General features: G+C 41.7%; 1 protein-coding gene across 6 annotated transcripts in view; it reads right to left on the reverse strand.

Moving 5' to 3' along the window:
- Positions 1-23,700, reverse strand: part of ark2n (arkadia (rnf111) N-terminal like PKA signaling regulator 2n) — a 103,630-nt gene that overhangs the window by 61,294 nt on the left and 18,636 nt on the right. Inside the window, exon 2 of one of the 6 annotated variants that reach the window (XM_063046987.1) lies at positions 8,292-8,480. The exons of 3 other annotated variants lie outside the window; for them this stretch is intronic. The gene's annotated coding sequence lies outside the window, so the exon portion shown is untranslated. Of the gene's footprint in view, positions 1-8,223; positions 8,481-23,700 lie in introns of those variants that run through there. 2 more of the 6 variants (XM_063046985.1, XM_063046983.1) reach the window with 2 other exon arrangements.

The following is a 23,700-nucleotide window of genomic DNA, read 5'->3' on the forward strand; positions in this document are numbered from 1 at the left end:
CAACTATTTCAGTCCTGGGAAAAAGCCTCTGACTACCCACAAGATCACTACCTCTCATCATCTTATACACTTCTATCAGGTCACTTCACATCCTCCATCGCTCCAAGGAGAAAAGGCCATGTTCACTCAACCTGTTTTCATAAGGCATGCTACCCAATCCAGGCAACATCCTTGTAAATTTCCTCTGCACCCTTTCTATGGTTTCCACATCCTTCCTGTAGTGCAGTGACCAGAACTGAGCACAGTACTCCAAGTGGGTTCTGACCAGGGTCCTATATAGCTGTAACATTACCTCTTGGCTCCTAAATTCAATTACACGATTAATGAAGGCCAATACACCGTATGCCTTCTTAACCACAGAGTCAACCTGTGCAGCTGCTTTGAGCGTCCTATGGACTCGGACCCCAAGATCCCTCTGATCCTCCACACTGCCAAGAGTCTTATCATTAATACTATATTCTGCCATCATATTTGACCTACCAAAATGAACCACTTCACACTTATCTGGGTTGAACTCCATCTGCCACTTCTCAGCCCAGTTTTGCATCATATCAATGTCCCACTGTAACCTCTGACAGCCCTCCACACTATCCAGAACACCCCCAATCTTTGTCATCAGCACACTTACTAACACATCCCTCCACTTCCTCATCCAGGTCATATCTAAAAATCACGAAGAGTAAGGGTCCCAGAACAGATCCCTGAGACACACCACTGGTCACCGACCTTCATGTAGAATATGACCCATCTACAACCACTCTCTGCCTTCTGTGGGAAAGCCAGTTCTGGATTCACAAAGCAATGTTCCCATCAATCCCATGCCTCCTTACTTTCTCAATAAGCCTTGCAGGGAGTACCTTATCAAATGCCTTGCTGAAATTCATATACACTGCATCTACTGCTCTTCCTTCATCAATGTGTTTAGTCACATCCTCAAAAGATTCAATCAGGCTCGTAAGGCACAACCTGCCCTTGACAAAGCCATGCTGACTATTCCTAATCATATTATGCCTCTCCAAATGTTCATAAATCCTGCCTCTCAGGATCTTCTCCATCAACTTACCAACCACTAAAGCAAGGCTCACTGGTCTATAATTTCCTGGGCTATCTCTAGTCCCTTTCTTGAATAAAGGAACAACATCTGCCACCCTCCAATCTTCCGGAACCTCTCCTGTCCCCATTGATGATTCAAAGATCATTGCCAGAGGCTCAACAATCTCCCCCCTCGCCTCCCACAGTAGTCTGGGGTACATCCCATCCGGTCCCGGCGACTTATCCAACTTGACGCTTTCCAAAAGCTCCAGCACATTCGCTTTCTTAATATCTATGTGCTCAAGCTTTTCAGTCTGCTGCAAGTGAGCACTGCAATCACCAAGATCCTTTTCCATAGTGAATACTGAAGTATTCATTAAGTACCTCTGCTATTTCCTCCAGTTCCATACAAACTTTCCCACTGTCATACTTGATAGGTCCTATTCTTTCGCATCTTATCCTCTTGCTCTTCACATACTTGTAGTATGCCTTAGGAATTTCCTTAATCCTGCCTGCCAAGTCCTTCTCATGGCCCCTTCTGGCTCTCCTAATTTCCTTTTTGAGCTCCTTCCTGTTAGCCTTATAATCTTCTGGATCTCTTAACATTACCTAGCTCTCTGAACCTTTTGTAAGCTTTTCTTCTTCACTAGATTTATTACAGCCTTTGTACACCATGGTTCCTGTACCCTACCATAAACTGTCTCATTGGAACGTACCTATGCAGAACTCCACACAAATATCCACTGAACATTTGCCACATTTCTTCTGTACTTTTTCCTGAGAACATCTGTTTCCAATTTAAGCTTCCAATTTCCTGCCCGATAGCCTCATAATTCCCCTTACTCCAATTAAATGCTTTTCTAACTTGTCTGTTCCTCTCTCCAATGCTATTGTAAAGGAGATGAATTATGATCACCATCTCCAAAATGCTCTCCCACAGAGATCTGACACCTGACCCAGGTACATTTCCCAATACCAAATCAAGTACAGTCTCTCCTCTTGTAGGTTTATCTACATATTGTGTCAAGAAACCTTCCTGAACACACCTAACAAACTCCACCCCATCTAAACCCCTTGCTCTAGGGAGATGCCAATCGATATTTGGGAAACTAAAATCTCCCATCACGACAACTCTGTTATTATTACACCTTTCCAGGATCTGTTTCCCAATCTGCTCCTCGATATCCTTGTTACTATTGGGCAGCCTATAAAAAACACCAAGTTATTGACCCCTTCCTGTTCCTAACCTCCACCCACAGAGACTCCATACACAATCCCTTCATGACGTCCACCTTTTCTGCAGCCGTGACACTATCTCTGATCAACAGTGCCACGCCCCCACCTCTTTTGCCTCCCTCCCTCCCTGTCCTTTCTGAAACATCTAAAACCCGGCACTTGAAGTAACCATTCCTGTCCCTGAGCCATCCAAGTCTCTGTAATGGCCACCACATCATAGCTCTAAGTACTGATCCACGCTCTAAGCTCATCCGCTTTGTTCACAATACTCCTTGCGTTAAAATAGACACACCTCAAACCGTCCGTCTGGGCGTGTCCCTTCTCTATCACTGCCTATCCTCCCTCACACACAGTCTCCAAACTTTCTCTATTTGTGAGCCAACCGCCTCTTCCCCTGTCTCTTCAGTTCGGTTCCCACCCAACAATTCTAGTTTAAACTCTCCCCAGTAGCCTTAGCAAACCTCCCCACCAGGATATTGGCCCCCTCGGATTCAAGTGCAACCCGTCCTTTTTGTACAGGTCACACCTGCCCCAAAAGTGGTCCCAATGATCCAGAAATCTGAATCCCTGCCCCCTGCTCCAATCCCTCAGCCACGCACTTATCCTCCACCTCATTCTATTCCTATACTCACTGTCGAATGGCACAGGCAGTAATCCCGAGATTACTATCTTTGCGGTCCTGCTTCTCAACTTCCTTCCTAACTCCCTGTAGTCTTATTTTTCAGGACCTCTTCCCTTTTCCTACCTATGTACTAATATGTACTACGACCTCTGGCTGTTCTCTCTCCCACTGCAGGATATCTTGGACACGATCTGAAACATCCCGGACCCTGGCACCTGGGAGCCAAACTACCAACCAAGTTTCTTTCCTGCGTCCACAGAATCACCTGTCTGACTCCCTAACTATAGAGTCCCCTATCACTACTGCCTTCCTCTTCCTTCCCCTACCCTTCTGAGCCACAGGGCCGGACACTGTGCCAGAGGCACAGCCATTGTCGCTTCCCCAGGCAGGCTGTCCCCCCCAACAGTACTCAAACAGGAGTACTTATTGTCAAGGGGTACAGCCACAGGGGTACTTTCTAGTACCTGACTCTTCCCCTTCCCTATCCTGACTGTTACCCACTTGTCTGTCTCCCGTGGCCCCAGTGTGACCACCTGCCTATAACTCCCATCACCTCCTTGCTCTCCCTGACCAGACGAAAGTCATCAAGCTGCATCTCCAGTTCCCTAATGCGGTCCCTTAGGAGCTGCAGCTCGACACACCTGGTGCACATATGGCCGTCTGGGAGGCTGGGAGACTCCAAGTCTTCCCACATCTGACACCGAGCACAGAAAACCGGCTTCACACACATACTTCCTTTCCGCAATGACACAGATAAACCTACCTCGCCGCATTACCGCCTAAGCCCATTGAGCCAAAGCCCTATCACTCTGCTACCTCTCACTCCGCTGCCCGCTGGATATGGCGGTCTTCTTCTTAAACTTTTCCCACTCTACTGGCTGAGATCATGCGCCTGCGCAGTCTGGCCTCCCTTTTACCCCGAGTCGTAAAATGCTGCCAGAAAGTCATTCCTCTGAAGTAGAAACAAAGCCAAGAGACTGACCTATGCACAAAAACACCAGGACTAGGGTGCTGAACAATGGCAGCAAGTGCTCTGGACTGACAAGTCAAAATTTGACATTTTTGGCTCAAACTGGAGACAGTGTGTCCATAGAAGAGCTGCAGAGCACTACATGGATGAGTGTCTGCAGCCAACAGCAAAGAATGGCAAGCAAGCAAGACAACCAAAATCTGCAGAACTGTGGCAAGTTTGCCAAGATGTTTGGAATAATCTACCAGCCCATTTTCTTAAAAAAACTGCATGACAGTATACCTAAGAGAATTAATGCAGTTTTAAAGGCGAAGGGTGGTTGCACCAAATATTGATTTGATTTAGTTTTTTACTATTTACTACTCTTTATTGTAATTTTTTGATATTTACAAACTCTTCATTTCTTTATTTTTGAAAGCATCTTCACTTTATAGAAGTTTTTTTTTACACATGCCTAAGACTTTTACACAGTGCTCTACATGGAACATGTGTATGCCAGAAGAGGAGGTAGATACAATTACAAAGTTTAAAAGACATTTAAATAGGCAAATGGCTAAAAAAGGTTTAGTGGGTTATAGGCCAAATGCATCCAAATAGTTCAAGTGGACATCTTAGTCAGCATGATTGAGTTTAGGCGGAAAGGCCTGCTTCTGTGCTGCATGACTCTGCCTCAGAGGTCATAGGGTCTAGTCTCACATAAGCATTTGTGAACAAGTTAGTTACAGAACATAGAATAGTACAGCACAGTATAGGCCCTTTGTCCCACAATGTTGTGCCGACCCTTAAACCTTGCCTCCCATATAACCCCCCCACCTTAAATACCTCCATATACCTGTCTAGTAGTCTCTTAAATTTCACCAGTGTATCCGACTCCACCACTGACTCAGGCAGTGCATTCCACGCACCAACCACTCTCTGAGTAAAAAGCCTTCCTCTAATATCCCCCTTGAACTTCCCACCCCTTACCTTAAAGCTATGTCCTCTTGTATTGAGCAGTGGTGCCCTGGGAAAGAGGCACTGGCTGTCCACTCTATCTATTCCTCTTAATATGTTGTATACCTCTATCATGTCTCCTCTCATCCTCCTCCTCTCCAGACAGTAAAGCCCTAGCTCCCTTAATCTCTGATCATAGTGCATACTCTCTAAACCAGGCAGCATCCTGGTAAATCTCCTCTGTACCCTTTCCAGTGCTTCCACATCCTTCCTATAGTGAGGCGACCAGAACGGGACACAGTACTCCAAGTGTGGCCTAACCAGTATTACAGAGCTGCATCATTACCTCGCGAGTCAAACTCTATCCCTCAACTTATGAAAGCTAACACCCCATAAGCTTTCTTAACTACCCTATCTACCTGTGAGGCAACTTTCAGGGATCTGAGGACATGTATCCCTAGAGCCCTCTGCTCCTCCACACTACCAAGTATCCTGCCATTTACTTTGTACTCTGCCTTGGAGTTTGTCCTTCCAAAGTGTACCATCTCACACTTCTCCGGGTTGAACTCCATCTGCCACGTCTTAGCCCACTTCTGCAATCTTTGACAATCCTCTACACTATCCACAACACCACCAACCTTTATGTCGTCTGCAAACTTGCCAACCCACCCTCCTACCCCCCACATCCAGGTCGTTAATAAAAATCACGAAAAGTAGAGGTCCCAGAACAGATCCTTGTGGGACGACACTAGTCACAACCCTCCAATCCGGATGTACTCCCTCCACCACGACCCTCTGCTTTCTGCAGGCAAGCCAATTCTGAATCCACCTGGCCAAACTTGACTTTCTGAATAAGCCTACTGTGTGGAACCTTGTCAAATGCCTTACTAAAATCCATATAGATCACATCCACTGCACTACCCTCATCTATATGCCTGGTCACCACCTCAAAGAACTCTATCAGGCTTGTTAGACACGATCTGCCCTTCACAAAGCCATGCTGTCTGTCCTTGATCAGACCATGATTCTCTAAATGCCCAGAGATCCTATCTCTAAGAATCTTTTCCAACAGCTTTCCCACCACAGACGTATGGCTCACTAGTCTATAATTACCCAGACTATCCCTACTACCTTTTTTGAACAAGGGGACAACATTCACCTCCCTCCAATCCTCCGGTACCATTCCCATGGACAACCAGGACATAAAGATCCTAGCCAAAGGCTCAGCAATCTCTTCCCTCGCCTCGTGGAGCAGCCTGGGGAATATTCCGTCAGGTCCCGGGGACTTATCCGTCCTAATGTATTTTAACAACACCAACACCTCCTCTCCCTTGATATCAACGTGCTCCAGAACATCAACCTCACTCATATTGTCCTCACCGTAATAATTTGAAGGTTAGCTTCTGAAGTGAATGTCATCTGCACACTGCAATTCTGACTGAGAATTCTGGAATGAAAGCAATATAGGTGGAGCAATTCCCACAAATGGTGTGGATGGATCAACCTCAATCTAGTGGGAAGCTTGGAGGGGAGCTGGAGCATTGTGACAGGGAAAGTGCTGACAGCTTGGTCAGAATTATGAAAGGAAGTGAAATCCCTCAGTGAGTTATGCTTTCCTCACACCTTACTGAATTAAACTTCATGATGCTTCTACAACCTTTCTATACATTGGTTGTTGCATTGACACTTTTCACTATTTCCATAGTTTCTTTCTCAAAGTCAACACTCATTTCTGTCAAGCTGGAAATAATGGAAAGGCAGTTTGAGGGTGACATGTCAAGTTTAACATACAACAGAAATATTTGAGAAAAAAAAAAGACATACTTATGTAATGCCCCAGTTAAGATTTCTACTGCTATGCTGTGAGGTATTTTATTTTAGCAGTTTTCTGAGCAGTTTGGCTTCACCTAAAGATAAGCAGCCATGTTGTCCGACTAAGGAATGTTGTGGCAGACATTTGTAAGATTCTGCCCAGTGGAAGATTCAGGAGAGCTGGGTGGGATCAGATTTCTGAAGGACAGTAGTCTGATTTGGGTCTTTTGATGGGAGTTATGGATCAGGGCACAAGGGAAGATGCAGAATGCCGTTGAAAAGAATCCCTGTTGCAAAAAAAGTGCTTTGTGCAGATGAATGGCTCCAAGGAGTAAGGGCCAATACTCCTGAGAGAGCCAGTTCGTTAGAGAAGGTCTTTGGGGGGCGGGGGGGGGGAGAGAATTGGAATATGGTGGATGCATTCACAGACTGTGGGTCCTGCACGTAAAGCAATACAACCCCCAACTACTCCAGAAGTGAGCTCCAACGTTTATGTGCACAGTTAGACTGGTTTAACTTATTATAAATGGGTCCCTTTTTATCTTTTTTCTCTTCCTCTGTTAACTGTTTGATAAAGTTGAAAATGGTAAATATACTTTCTTTATAATTTTATGATGGTGTACAATCTGTCATTTGTATCTCTAAATACCACAAAATAAAAATGATCCATGTTGTATCTCTAAATACCACAAAATAAAAATGATCCTCCACTTTTGCCTGATGGGCATAACTCCTGGACTGAAATCAAGAGTGTATTTCCAATTTCCAACACAAAAGCTAGTACACCTCGGATCCCCCCTCAAAGGTTTACAAATGGGAATTTTCTATATTTATCACTGTACCTTGCTCAGAAGCAGGAGGGCACATTGGATTTTATCAGCAATTTTTTTTGCAACTCCATATAAGTGCAGCAATTATACATTAAAAGAGAAACCATATCTAGAGTGATAGCAATGCCTTAAAACAAAATGAAAACTTTTTTTTTTAAAAAGCTGTGTGAAGAAGATAAATTTTGATCCACCCCGGCTCAGAAGAATGCCAATTATCAAAAAAAAGTAGAATATGAATAAATACAAGGACACTAAGAAATTCTACATTGCTTAAGTTATTGATTTGAATCAAAATCACTAGAAATATTCTTCTGAACTCAACTTATTGTTATCTAGCTGACAAACCAACGAGAAACAACCTTCAAAAGGAAAATTAAGGAATATTAATTGTGATAAACCATAATAAAATGGCATTCATAATATACCCAACAGTTTTATGAATAATTATTTGTATCAAATCTACAGATTAAGGAAATTAGAAATAAAATAAAATTTAGGGTTGCTAGTATTTTCTAGCCTCAGAACTACAAACTGTATATTTGTGCTATTTATTTAATTGGGTTCTCCTCATCTAATTTTAGGACCTGTGTGAAGACCTGATCATATTTTAGGTCATATTTATGCAGAAATGTTGAAAATTTTACAGGGTTCACAAACTTTCTAGCATCCCTGTAGATAAAAAATGTACTTTGACATACATTTTGCCAATTACAAGCTAAATAATCATGTATACTTCTTTGGAAAATGATTTACTGCAAATAAAGGTACAGAACATCAATTTCAAATACCTGGTTCAACTATTAAATTTAAACATACTGTTCTTTTCAGCCAAATAATGAGGTATTCATTTACACACTTCCAATGAAGATGACCAACGACACATTGAAATTTCTTCCTGAGACTTGTTTTATATCACTTCTGAGTTGGAGAGGAATACTTCAGGAATCCTTCAATCCAGAAAAGACTACATCATTTTTTAAAAATTAAAAGTCTTTTGCCAGGTACTACACGATTCCGGGAAAATGAGTGGTCTTGAGGGTCAGTCCTGAAACCAGATCCAGAAAGAGTAATGTATAAGCTCCATGAATCAGATTCTTCATGCCCTCTTTGTTACAAAGATCTTTAACACAGGTGGCTATGGTATCAGATCTTAACATTTGAGTTGGAAGGAGCTAAATGAGGAACCATTTAAAACAGTAGAGTGGTGGCGAAGTAGAGGAATAAAAAATGTGACAAATAAATCACCTGGCAGACTTCACAAACTGTAAGTCAGCTCTGGATAAACTGAAATTCCCAGTATTTAGATCGTTAAGCAGTTACCAAAAATTGTCTTTGAGAAAGCAGACTAGCAAAGGCAGTGGGACAAATCCCTCGAGGTTACAAATTTCAAAGTAAATTTATTATCAAAATACATACATGTCACCATATACAATCCTGAGATTCATTTTCTTGAGGGCATACTCAATAAACGCAAAATAGAATAATAACCATAATAGAACCAATGAAAGACTGCACCAACTTGGGCCTTCAACCAGTGTGAAAAAGACAAACTGTACAAATACAAAAAGAAATAAATAATAATAATAAATAAGCAATAAATATCAGTCCTTGAAAGAGAGTCCATAGATTGTGGGAACATTTCAATGATGGGGCAAGTGAAGTTATTCCCTTTGGTTCAAGAGCCTGATGGTTGAGGTGTAATATCCTGAATCTGGTGGTGTGAGTCCTGAGGCTCCTGTACCTTCTTACTGAGGGCAAAAGCGAGAAGAGAGCACGACCTGGGTGGTCGGAGGTCCCTGATGATGGGTGCTGCTTTCCCATGACAATGTTTCATGCAAATGTGCTAAATGGGACATCTTTACCCATGATGTTGAGTTAGTTGAGTGGTATCACAGCAACAACCATGCACTCAGTGTCAGCAAGACTAAAGAACAGATACTTCTTTTCAAAAAGGATAAGACGAGGGAATACAAACCAATCCTCAGAGGGATCAGAATTGGAGAGAGTGAGCTGATTTCAAGTTCCTGGATGTCAATATACAGTATCTGAAGATCTAACCCGGTTGCAACATATTGATACAGCTATAAAGAAGGCAAGCCAACATTTTATTCGGAGTTTGGGGAGATTTGGTTTGTCAATTAAAACATCTAAAAATGTACCATGGAGAGCATTTTGTCTGGCTACATCACTGCCTGGTGTAGGGGGTGGGCAACTGCACGCAATTAGTCAGCTCTATCATGGGTATCCAAGACATCTTCAAGGAGCAGCATCTTAGGAAGGCGATGTCTATCATTAAGGATTCCCACCACCCAGGACATGCGCTCTTTTCATTGTTAACGTTGGGAAGGAGGTACAGGAGCCTGAAGGCACACACTCAGTGACTTAGCAACAGCTTCTTCCCCTCTGCCATCCGATTTCTTAATGGACATTGAATCCACGAACACTACCTCACTACTATTTTTTTAAATTTTTTTTTTGGACTACTTATATTAACTATTATATATATATATTTATTGTAATTCAGTTTTTCCCCCTCTATATTTATTTATATTGCTGCTGTAAAGTTAACAAATTTCACGGCATATGCCAGAGATATTAAACTCAATTCTGATGGACTGGGTCATATCTACTACTTTTTGTAGGATTTTCCGTTCAAAAGCATTGGTGCTTCCATGCCGGGTTGTGACGTAGCCAGTCAATATACTCTGCACAAACCCTCAAAATGAATGCATTTGTACTTGCAGCTAAATTACTGCATTGCTAACTCAATTTACAGCTTCCCCAGAAGCCCTTGGAAGAAGCCAGATTGCTCATTATATACTATAAATAAAGGAATTCACGATTCATCAGCTCCCTTAAACACCAATTTTTTTTCTGACCTCATCCTACAAGTAATACTGCATTGCAGGAAAATTCTACTCTGAAGCTATTTATAACACATGCACAAAACCTTAAAAAAAATTCTATCTCATTAATGATTGGAAGCTCCAAATGCAAATCCAGTGATCTTTACACTACTTCCGGTTGATGTTAAAATTATACTGAACAAGGCACTTTACTGATTGACTGAATATTTTAGAGAAAATTGATATTTTATCAGTGCACCATTGAATCACAAACTTAAATTCGTTCTGAAGAGGTAATGATCATTCAGTTCAGCTCCTTCCAATAAAAAAATCTATATTCCTCTATCCAATGATTCAAATATTCTGATGATTCAGTATCTGGTTCACCAAGTGATGTCAGCAGTGTTCCCTTGAAACTCACCAGGGCAGGTATACAAATTTAATTGGCTGGTGCCTTGGTTGTACACTTTGTTGAAATGCAGGAAACAGCATCTTACCTTTTCTAACTTCACAAAAACTTATCATTTCAATTGAAACAGAGTGTGAAGTGCCCTTTTCAAATTTGCCTGCACAAACTTCTCATCATTTGCGTCTACTACACAATTTCAAAACCAAAAGGTCCCTGGTAAATCCAATATCACTGCAAACTGACATAAGGCAAGCTGGATCATCATCTCAATACTTTTTTCCCTTCCATACAAAACTGCACCTTGCTTCCAATAAACTTCCTACTGGTCTGGAACTAATCCACAAAACTAATGGGAAACCATTCAACCACATTACCTCCGCTCCAGAAGCAAACTTATCCCAACATCAGTTTGCACTGCAGCAGCCAAATGCTGCTTGTACATGCTCACGTTCAGAGGGTCATGCCCCAAGCTTTCAACTCAATCACTGAAGCACATCAGAGATTGGGGTGTATGTTCATAACACAGACCCCTACCAATCTGGTCCCCAGAAAAACAGTAAAATTCCATCAATAAAGATCCATGACCACATGAAGAAAAGAGCGAAGCTCAAACCCACCACAAAGATCCTGGTTTACCAAGCAGAAATGATCCCTATTTTTCTTACATGCTTCTGGGACATGGGTTACCTCGAGTAGGCATGTTCTATCACTGAAGAGATATCCCCAGAAAAATTCTCCAAATCCTCTAGAAGGGTAAGCAAACTTCTCTCAGGTTTCTCAGTTGACTCCAACATACACACTATATTGTGAATATGACCAATACCAGAGTTTTGAAACAGACAGCCTGTAATAGCTTCTGTTTAATTAGGAAACTAGCAGATGAATTCAAGAACATTTTAAAAAAAGCTAACACCTTCATCAACCAACTTGAATTCCTGTTGCATAGCTACTTAAAATGGAGGAGCAGGATTTTTGAGACAGTATTGAGAATATCATCCATTTACTGAGAGTACACAAAAGCCCAGCATAAACATTGGAAGAAGAACACTTTCTCACAAACCCTGTTCCTGTCCACTCAGGCTTTTTCCACCTTACATGTGGCATATTCTCAAGATTCCACCTTGGCTGCAGCAGGCACTTCAGAACACACTGAACTGCAGTGGAAGCAAGTTCCTGAGGCACTGCCTAAGGAGGAGATTAAAAATACACATGTTGCAATTTAATGCGCTAAAACAGCTTCAGTTTGGTTTATAAAACTTGCCATCCACTTTAATGTTGCTAAAACCTTTCATTCTGAATCAACGTTCCAAAACGCTAAACTAGTGCAGATCTTGGGAGTGGGTGAAAAGGTCACCACCACATCGTATGAAGGACCCGGATTGTGATGTTCTATGTACTGAAGTGTGAACTTACAAATATCAACTTGTGGACTTACACATGCTCTCTAGAGCAGAAATTGGGTCACCCAAATGCAAATAAGATCCAGTGAATTCAGGCCATAAGCATTGAAGCATATTTGCTTAACTCAATCTATTATAGAATGACCCCACGAAGGGCACCAGGCCATTGTCTCCCACACCATCACCAACCTTATTGACTATGGGGATCTCCCATCCACCGCCACCAATCTCATAGTTCCTGCAGCCCCCGTTTCTACCTCCTACCCAAGATCCACAAACCCGTTTGTCCAGATAGGCCCATTGCTTTAGCTCGTTCCTGCCCCACTGAACTCAGCATACCTCGACTCTGTTTTATCTCCCCAGTTCAGCCCCTTCCTACCTATATCCGTGACACCTCACATGCTTTTGATCTTTTCCATAATTTCAAGTTCCCTGACCCTCATCACCTTATTTTTACTATCAATATCCAGTCCCTGTACACCTCCACCCCCACCAAGAAGGCCTCAAAGCTCTCTGTTTTTTTCTGGGCACCAGATCTAACCAGTTCCCCTCCACCACCACCACTCTTCTCCCCCTAGCGGAACTTGTTCTCACTCTAAATAGTTTCTCCTTTGGCTCCTCACACTTCCTTCAAACAAAAGGGGTAGCCATGGGCATTCCCATGGGTCCCAGTTACACCTGCCTATTTGTTGGCTACAGTCCATGTTCCAAGCCTACAGTGGTGACCATCCCACACTTTTCCTACACTACATTGACGACTGCATTGGTGCTGCTTCCTGCACCCGTGCTGAACTCATCGACTTCATCCAGTTTGCCTGCAACTTCCACCCCGCCCTCAAATTCACTTGGTCCATTTCAAACACCTCCCTTCCCTTCCTCGATCTCACTGTCTCTATCTCCGGAGACAGCTTATCCACCGATATCTATTACAAACCCACAGACTCTCACAACTACCTGGACTACATCCCATCCCACCCTGCTACTTGTAAAAACACCATCCCCTTTTCTCGATTCCTCCATCTCCACCATATCTGTCAGGATGATGCTTTTCATTTGAGAATGAAGATGTCCTCCTTTTTCAAAAAAAAGGTGCTCCCCTTCTCCACCATCAACGCTGCCCTCAACATCTCTTCCATTTCATGCACATCTGCTCTTACCCCATCCTCCCGCCACCCTATCAGGGATAGGGTTCCTCTTGTCTTCACCTACCACCCCACCAGTCTCCACGTTCAGCAGGCAATTCTCCGAAACTTCCGCCACTTCTAATGGGATCCCACTACCAAGCACATCTTTCCCTCCATTCTCTGCTTTCCACAGGGATCGCTCCCTACGTGACTCCCTTGTCCATTCGTCCTTCCCCACTGATCTCCCTCCTGGTACTTATTCTTGCAGGCGGAACAAGTGCCACACCTGCCCCTACACCTCCTCCCTCACTACCATTCAGGGCCCCAAACAGTCCCTCCAGCTGAGGCGACACTTCACAATGAGAGTCTGTTGGGGTCATTTACTGTGTTTGGTGCTCCTGGTATGGCCTCCTGTATTTCGGTGAGACCCAACGTAAATTGAGAGACTGTTTCACGGAACATTTACACTCCGTCCACCAGAACAAGTGTGATCTCCCAGTGGCCACCCATTTTAATTCCACTTCCCATTCCGATATGTCCATCCATGGCCTCCTCCACTATCATGATGAGGCTACACTTAGGTTGGAGGAACAACACCTTTGGGTATTGTTTGGGTAGCCTCCAACCTGAAGTTTATTTCTCACTTTGGCAAGCATCAAACTCTGAGAAAATGCAGGAGCATTTCCTAGCAAATTTTTGACTGCCAATTACTTGTTAATATGCTTTTTAAAAAAGTCTAAAAGCCAATATTTAAAATCATGCATGAATGCAATATCAGAACAAGTAATTTCAGCCATAATGTGACATATTTTGTAGCCTTGATTACTCAAAATTGGTCAACTAAAGTAACAAAAGATAGTACTAGGTATACCAGCCCTCTACTACACTTCCAGACTTTCATTTAGAGTTCTCAGAATGCTCGCTTAATCTGCATTTGCTGCAAAATATTGCTCATTTTGGTTTTAAATATTAAAACCAAATCACTTCTCAACCACTTATTTTCCAGAGACCATTCATATGTAAATCACAAACACTTTGTAGATTAATTCTCTAAAAGTCAATCATCTTAATATCTTCTAAATGCTTTCAATAGAATAGCTGAATTACATTGAGGTGACCAGGATGCGGCTAAAAAGCAGCACTAAATTTTTTAATTTGTTACTTTACAAATTTTGCCCTGTATTTTATGTGTTCAGTTTTGCGCTTTTTTTTACATAAACCCAAATGTTACTAATTTCTAAACCATTCCCTTTCCAAACCCAAAATATATGCAACTTAAATGCCTCCCCCCAAAAAAAATAATCGAACTCCAAATGGAATCAGACCAAGACTGTCTGTATAGTTGAATCTTTCTCTCATTTTTTTCTTTTAACCTCTTCAAGGTGAAAGTCAACACTCCATAAAGGAATTGGCTTGCTCTTTGCGACCTATACTCAAGCATTCAGTTACTATTTGCAAAATATTGAACTATTATGAAAATCCTTTAATTTTTCCTTTTCAAAACAAAAACTAAGTGTCTTCACATTTTCCAACATTGATCTTCTCCCGCCACATGTTAGCCCATTCATGCTCATGAATAACTTCACCTTCCCATCTCAATATGCCCAGTATACCCCTTTATCAAATAAAGCAATTATACTTGTACTGCACAGTGGGATATGAGCATCCCTTCAGACTGACAATCAGTACAACTCTGTTTCCTACTTGACCATTTTTGTTAATCCATGCTACTACCACCCCTTTCATTCCACAGCTTAAGTCTTAATAGCAGACCTATGATAAATAACATAATCTTTTCAAATTCTTCAATAAAAGCATTTCTCTCACTGACCCGCTGAATGACCATATGATGTGGGGGACACAATTAGGTCATTCAACCCATCAAGTCTATTCCACCATTCGTTCATTAAAAAACCTCCAAATTAGTTAGAAAATATGTCTTTAACAAATTCATGATGAATCCACAACTGACAGCTAGCCTGTTACTGACAATTTCTAGAATTTACCACCACCAAGGTTAAATTGACAACTTTATAGTTAAAACTTTATTTGAATAAGGATGTAACATTACAATTTTCCTATCCTTCAGCACCAGTTGAGCCTATAAATGTCTGGAAGATAATGGACAGTGTTTCTGCAACTTCTTCCTCCATTGCAGAAAGTTTGGATTATTACATTCCTCAGAAATTTGGATTATATTTGATAATGTGATTTATATATTTTAATATAATTCATAAAACCTAAATAATAACACATTTATTTCCTGAATAGCTAGAAATGGTAAGTTCAGAAACAGTATTATGCTTATCAGCACATTTAAGTATTAATAGAAGTGACCATAGGCATAATGGACTGTTACGAAAGCCTACCTTCAGAGATGAAAATGTTCTCTCTCTAACCCAGTCTGACCAAAATGTACCCAGTCTCACAACAATATGGTTAAATTTTTGCTGTCCTCTGAAACAGGTTAATAAAGCAAACACGTCAAAGGCAATCAGAGTTAGGAAAAACGTTAGTATGGTAAAGTTGATTTGCATGTTCTCAGAATCAGATTTGGGTTTACTGACATAAAAGACTCGTGAAATATCTTGTTTTACAGCAGCAGTACCGTGTAAGACAAAAAAAAACTACAAGTTACAGAAATAAAAAAAAGCACAAAATGCAAATAACAAGGTTGTGCTCATGGACTGTTCAGAAGTCTGAAGGCAGAAGGGAAATTATGTTAAGATATGAATGTCAGGATTCAGGCTCCTGTATCTCCTCCCAAAGGTAGTAATGTGAGGAGGCCATGTCCCGGATGGCGAGGATTCTTAATGAAGGATGCCACTTACTTGAGGCATCACCATTTGAAGATGTACCCAATGGCAGAGAGGGCTGACCAAGTCTACAGCCCTCTGCAACCTCTTGCAATCCTGTCCATCAGGACCTCCATACAAGGCTGTAAGACCGTCAGAATACTCTTCAATGTAATGTACTTCTGTAGAAATCGGCAAGAATCTTTCATGACACACTAAATCTCCTCAAACATATAACGAAGTATAGACACTGGGATGCCTTCGCAATTGCATCAACATTTAAGCCCAGGATAGATCCTCTGAGATGTCGACACACAGAAACATGAAGCTACTCATCTTTACCACCAGTGACCCCTCAATGACAACTGGTGTGTGTTCTCTCGACTTTCCCTACCTGAAGTCCACAATAAATTACTTGGTCTTGTGTGCAAAGTTATTGTTGTCACACTACTCAACCATCTAATCTATCTAACTCCTGTACACCTTGGCCATACGTGATTCTGCGAACAACAGTAGTTAAGTAATTAATATAACAGTGGGCTAAGCACACACCCTTAGGGTGTGTCTATGTTGATTACTGATTTACACTGATGGTGGTCTTAAAATGAGAAAGTCAAAGATCTAATTGCTGATGTTTTAAAGCTTATCGATTAGTAGTGAGTAGCTCAATGGTGAGTTGTAATCGGTAATGATCAGCCTGACATATGTTTTGCTCTGCAACCTACTTAATTAGATATATAAAGCATGTGTTGACATAAAAGAAAATCAGTATTGTGTAATGAGCTTTGCAGGGCCACCCACATCCCAGCAAATTCCTCACTCATGCCACAAGGGGATTCATTACTTCTGAAACTAAGAGTATACATTTCACTGCAAGTACCTAACAGTCTATTATATGGTAGCAGCTGTAAAACCCTTGCCCATCCTAATCCCAGGTTATAGGTTTTAAATGCAAATACCCTCTTTTCAGACCTTAGTGAAAAGATATTTTCATCTTTCAATTTCTCCTACCAATTACTTGAAATCAATTTCTTTATTTTTTTAAAACTCTACCAGACCCTTAACTTTATACATTAAATCTCTCCTGTCGCATGGAAAATGATAACTACTTATCTAATTTTTCTTCAAAGCTACAATGTTCTGGTCTCAGCAAGATCTTTACACATCTCCATTGTATTCTTTCCAGTGCAATCAAAACAAAGGCTACTAAGAGACATGGACGAGGAAATGAATTTCAAATATTTTTGGATGTCGGCAGATAGATTTGACGATTTGGTTCATCGTCTCCAACCATTTATTTCGCATCAGTGTATGCACAGTATACTCAGAGACTGGCAATTACCATTCAAGTTTTAGCTTCAGGTGGAAGTCAACAGGCTGTAGCAGCTAGCTACAAACTGGCGTCAAGCACAGGGTCCTCCATAATTTCGGAGGTCTATAAAGCTTTATGGAAAGCATTGCAGCCAGAGTTCCTTCCCTGCCCTTCAGCTGCCCAATGGGAAGCTATTGCAGCGTAGGAGGAAATGCGATGCTACCAAGTGAACCAATCACAGTTGTTGCGATCTGCATCGCCGTGACACGTAGTTACATTTTTGGGGAGGTGCGCGTCAGGTTACGGCACAGGGTACGCAACTACGCCATACCGACAGCGTAGATCTGATGCAGAAGTATAGATTGGCCTTTACTCTCTGTATACCCATGACTGTGTTGCCACCCACAGCTCCAATCTGCTGATTAAATTTGCTGATGACACTACACTGATTGACGTCATCGCAAATAATAATGGGGCACCCTACAGAAATCATCACCCTGATTCAGTGGTGTCAAGAAAACAACCTCCCCCTGAATGTTGCAAAAACAAAGGAGCTGGTTGTGGACTACAGGAGGAATGGAGACAGGCTAGACCCCCATTGACATCAATGGATCTGGGGTTGAGAGGGTGAACAGCTTTACATTCCTTCGCATACACATCACTAAGAATCTCACGTGGTCTGGACATACTGTGTCGTGAAAAAAGCACAACAGCACCTCTTTCACCTCAGATGGTTGAAGTAGTTTGGTATGGCCACCCCAAATCCCAAGAACTTTCTGCAAGGGCACAATCCTGACTGGCTGTATCACTGCCTGGTATGGGAACTGTACTTCCCTCAATCGCAGAACTCTGCAGAGAGTGGTGCGGACAGCCCACTGCATCTGTAGATGTGAACTTCCCACGATTCAGGGCACTTACAAAGACAAGTGTGTAAAACGGGCCTGAAGGATCACTGGGGACCCAAGTCATCCCAACCACAAACTGTTCCAGCTGCTACCATTCGGGAAACAGTACCACAGCATTAAAGCCAGGACCAATAGGCTTCAGGATAGCTTCTTCTACCAGGCCATCAGACTGAGTAATTCATGTTGATACAATTGTATTTCTACGTTATATTGACTGTCCTGCTGTACATACTATTACAAATTACACATTCAGACGGAGACGTAACTTAAAAATTTTTACTCCTCATGTATGTGAAGAATGCAAGTAATAAAGTCAATTCAATAACAGGGCACGTGATTAAAACATGACCTCCGTAAGATTCATAGATGAACAAAAGAAAACCGACCAGCAAGCTATAAACTGGGGTGACTGAAAATTTGAACAGTGTGCAATATTATCAGAGATGGCAACTGGCATGCCACTATAACCAGCCATTCACTGTAAGTAGTCCAGCCATCAACTGGAGACAAGGAATTTCACCTAAACATTTTCAGCAGAAAATTCTTTCAGAACATAACTGATGTGAAAATCTACTAAGGTTCTGCAATATTTCAAATCATGACTTCTGCAATGTTACAATTCCAGCAAAAAAAATCTTATCTTTTTTGGTAACCATCTAGTTGCTTCAATAGCACTGGATGGAATGGAAAAGCCTTTGAACAAAATATAGAAACATAGAAAACCTACAGCACAATACAGGCCCTTCGGCCCACAAAGCTGTGCTGAACATGTCCTTACCTTAGAAATTACCTAGGGTTACCCATAGCCCTCTATTTTTCTGAGCTCCATGTACCTGTCCTTCAGTCTCTTAAAAGACCCTATCGTATCCGCCTCCACCACCGTCACTGGCAGCCCATTCCACGCAACTCACCACTCTCTGTGTAAAAAAACTTACCCCGACATCTCTTTGGTACCTACTTCCAAGCACCTTAAAACTGTGCCCTCTTGTGCTAGCCATTCCAGCGCTGGGAAAAAGCCTCTGACTATCCACAAGATCAATGCCTCTCATCATCTTATACACCTATATGGCATAAATCATTGGACTGTGGCATCAAATATGAATGTACACAGTGACTCATATCTTTGACCTGAAATTCTTAGTATATAGATATTAAAAAATCGATGACAGAAATGTTACTTCAGAGGGAAAACAAAGGAACTGTTCTATGCCAAAAAGCCATCATTGAAATCCCAAGTTCAAAGTAAAACAATCTGTTGCTTCACTTGCTGGCTGAAAATAAATGTGCTTAAATGATGTTCTCCTAGAACAACATCTAAGGCTCAGGAAATTAGTGAAGCTAGTCAAATAGAGGCAATGAAAGCGTGGACAAAGGCAGAGTTTGGAATGTAAAAAGAACCTAAAGCCCCAAATCACCATGCTCTGTGCAATATACACCAAATTCTGTCATAAATCTATTTAAAACATCATGGAATTTACTCATATTTTGATCGGTAACAAACACAAAGATGAAACAGAAAACCAGTTCTTAGCAAAAAAAACCCTATACAAACCAGTTCTTAGTACAGTTTAGAAAACATCACTCATAAAATCATTACTTTCCACCTGCTAGTTAAGCAAAATCCAAAGAACAGCACATTTATACAGTGCAACACACATAAAAGTTGCTGGTGTTCCCTTGTCCTCACCTACCACCCCACCAGCCTCCGGATCCAATATATAATTCTCCGTAACTTCCAGCACCTCCAACTGGATCCCACCACTAAGCACATCTTTCCCTCCCACCTCTCTCTGTTTTCCGCAGAGATCGCTCCCTACGCACTCCCTTGTCCATTCGTTCCTCCCCCCCCCCATCCCTCCCCACCAATCTCCCTCTTGGCACTTATCCTTGTAAGCGGAACAAGTGCTAAACATGCCCTTACACTTCCTCCCTCACTACCATTCAGGGCCCCAGACAGTCCTTCCCGGTGAGGGAACACTTCACCTGTGAGTCGGCTGGGGTGATATACTGCGTCCCGATGCAGCCTTCTATATATTGGCGAGACCCGACGCAGACTGGGAGATCGTTTCGCTGAACACCTACGCTCTGTCCACCAGAGAAAGCAGGATCTCCCAGTGGCCACACATTTTAATTCCAGTCCCATTCCCATTCTGGTATGTCTATCCACGGCCTCCTCTACTGTAAAGATGAAGCCACGCTCAGGTTGGAGGAACAACACCTTATATTCCGTCTGGATAGTCTTCAACCTGATGGCATGAACACTGACTTCTCTAACTTCCGTTAATGCCCCACCTCCCCCTCGTACCCCATCCGTTATTTATTTATTTATATACACACACATTCTTTTTCTCTCTCCTTTTTCTCCCTCTGTCCCTCTCACTATACCCCTTGCCCATCCTCTGGGCTTCCCCCCTCTCCTTTCTTTCTCCCTGGGCCTCCTGTCCCATGATCCTCTCATATCCCTTTTGCCAATCAACTGTCCAGCTCTTGTCTCCATCCCTCCCCCTCCTGTCCTCTCCTACCATTTTGGGTCTCCCCCTCCCCCTTTCAAATCTCTTACTAGCTCTTCCTTCAGTTAGTCCTGACGAAAGGCCTAAGCCCAAAACGTCGACTGTACCTCTTCCTAGAGTTGCTGCCTGGCCTGCTGCGTTCACCAGCAACTTTTATGTGTGTTGCTTGAAATTCCAGCATCTGCAGATTTACTCCTGTTTCAATTTATACAGTAATTGTTTCATGTATGCCTTCTGCTTCAATATCTTTCTTTACCAAACTACCTGCACCAAAGAGACAAACATGTGTCTTTGTCCTTGGGAGTGTAGTTTGCAAGACTGTGCTTGAGTAGCCAAGGCAAGTAATTGTTATATATTTTGGAGACAGTTAACACTGCAGCCAATGTGTTAACTGTCATTGTTTACATGGGAAATAAAAGTTTAGGACAGCAAGCTTACCAAGTTCCTAAAAATTCAGTTAAAACACTTGCCTTTTTCTTTTTTTACCTCTAGCTTCCCCCTCAACAAAAAAGGATTCTTCAATACACTTCTCCCAACTGCTCCAGAAGTTTCGTCATATCAGGAAAAAATTATTTTGTGCCTACACTTTCCAATGTCACATTAAAGGGACTATGCTATCAGAGTTGCTAGCTTTTAAACAATACTTCAAGCAAAAGCACCATCTAGTCTTTCAAGACAACATAAAATATCCCAAGACACAATGCTGATGATACAAAAAAGTTATCACATTCTGACTCTCAATCAGCAGCATAAAAATGTGCATCTTGAGAGATCTTATTGGTGCAATGCTGTTTATAAGGCCTTGTTCTATGCAGATTTACTGCTGTGTCTCACCTTAACACAATAATTACACTTTGGAATATCTCACTACATTAAGTGCTTTCAAACTGTTTCACACTCAGTGTTTTAGGAACAGCTTCTTCCTGTCCACCATCAGATATCTGAATGGGGTATGAATCCAAAAACACTATCTCATTGTTCATGTCTTGCAGTATTTTCAGAACGTAGTAATTTTTATGTCTTGCACTCTACTGGGGCTGCAAGCAACAAATTTCATGACATATTGTACGCCAGTGATAATAAACCAGATTCTAAGCACTGTGTATATGCATGTCTTTCTGCTTTATCTCAATTGTTAATTAACCTACACATACAATGCCTATAAAAAATATTCACCACCCTTGGAAGCTTTCATGTTTTAACATTTTACAAAACTGAATCATAGTGGATTTAATTTGGCTTTTTTGACACTGATTCACAGAAAAAGACTTTCATGTCAAAGTGAAAACATATCTCTACAAAGTGATCTAAATTAATCACATATATAAAACACAACATAATTGATTGCCTAAGTATTCACTCCCCTTTAATATGATACGCCGAATTATCACTGGTGCAGCCAACTGGTTTGAGAAGTCACATAATTAGCTAAATGGAGATCACCATGTGCAGTCAAGGGGTTTCAATTGATTGTAGTAAAAATACAATTGTATCTGGAAGGTCTAGCTGCTGGTGAGTCAGTATCCTGGCAAAAACCACACCATGAAGACAGAAGAACACTCCAAACAACTCTGCGAAAAGGTTATTGAAAAGCACAAGTCAGGAGACAGATACAAGAAAAGGAATGAATATGGCTCAGCTGTAGATCTGCCTAGAGCAGGCCGTTCTCAAAAACTGAGTGACTGTACAATAAGAGGACTAGTGAGGGAGGCGACCAAGAGATCTATGACAACTCTAGAGAAGTTACAAGCTTCAGTGGCTGAGATGGGAGAGACTGCACATACAACAACTGCTGCCTGGGTGCTTCACCAGTCACAGCTTTATGGAGGACTGAATAAGAAAAAGCAACTGTTGAAAAAAAACTCACATGAAATCTCAGCTATAGTTTGCCATAAGGCATGAGGGAGACTCTGAAACCAGCTGGATGAAGGTTCTATAGTCTGATGAAACCAAAATTGAGCTTTTTACCATCAGACTAAATGCTATGTTTGGCATAAGCCAAACACCACACATCAAAAACACATCATCCCTACCATGAAGCATGGTGGTGGCTGCATCATGCCGTGAGGATGCCTCACTGTGACATGTCCTGGAAAGATTGTGAAGGTAGAGAGTAAAATAAATGCCGCAAAATACAAGGAAAACCTGATGCAGTCTAAAAGAGAACTGCCACTCAGGAGAAGTGTTGCTTTCCAGCAAGACAATGACCCCAAGCATAAAGCCAAAGCTACACAGGAATGGCTTTGTGGCTGGACTTGAAAATGACTGTTCACTCACACTCCCCACGCAATCTGAAAGAGCTTGAGCAGTTTTGTGAAGAAAAATGGGGGGGAAAAAAATTGCAGTGTCCAAGTATGCAAAGCTGATAGAGACCTATCCACATAGACTCAAGACTGTAATTGCTGCCCAAGATGCATCTACTAAATACTAAGTTGAAGGGGGTGAATACTTACGCAATCAGTTATTGTGCTTTATAACTAATTAAAACTTTATCTGTTATCTTTATTTGTCTATTAAATCTGTTTTCACTTTGATGCAAAAGTGTCTTTTTCTATTGATCAGTGTCAAAAAAGCCAAATTAAACCCACTGTGATTTGATTCAGTGTTGTAAAACAATAAAAGATGAAAATTTCCAGTGGGGGGGTGGGATATTTTTTTATAGGCACTGTATGAGCATTGAAATGAGGGGCAGGAGTAGGCCCATTTAAGACTTGAGCTAGATCTGCCAAACAGCAATATCATGGCTAATCTCATTGTTAACTTTAACTCAACTCCCATCTAACCATGACTACCCTTCACCCTCAGTTTTATCTAGAATTTCTCTACCTGTGCCTTAAAACACTCAATCTTGTAAGACAAGAAAGCCAAAGACTTATGACCCAGTTTTGTCTCCATCTTAAATCGGAACCTCTTATTTCAAAACAGTGACCTGTAGTTCTGTTTTTTTTTCCCCATCAACAGGTA

The sequence above is a fragment of the Mobula hypostoma genome, chromosome 4 (assembly GCF_963921235.1).
Source record: "Mobula hypostoma chromosome 4, sMobHyp1.1, whole genome shotgun sequence".
In the NCBI taxonomy this organism is placed as follows: domain Eukaryota; kingdom Metazoa; phylum Chordata; class Chondrichthyes; order Myliobatiformes; family Myliobatidae; genus Mobula; species Mobula hypostoma.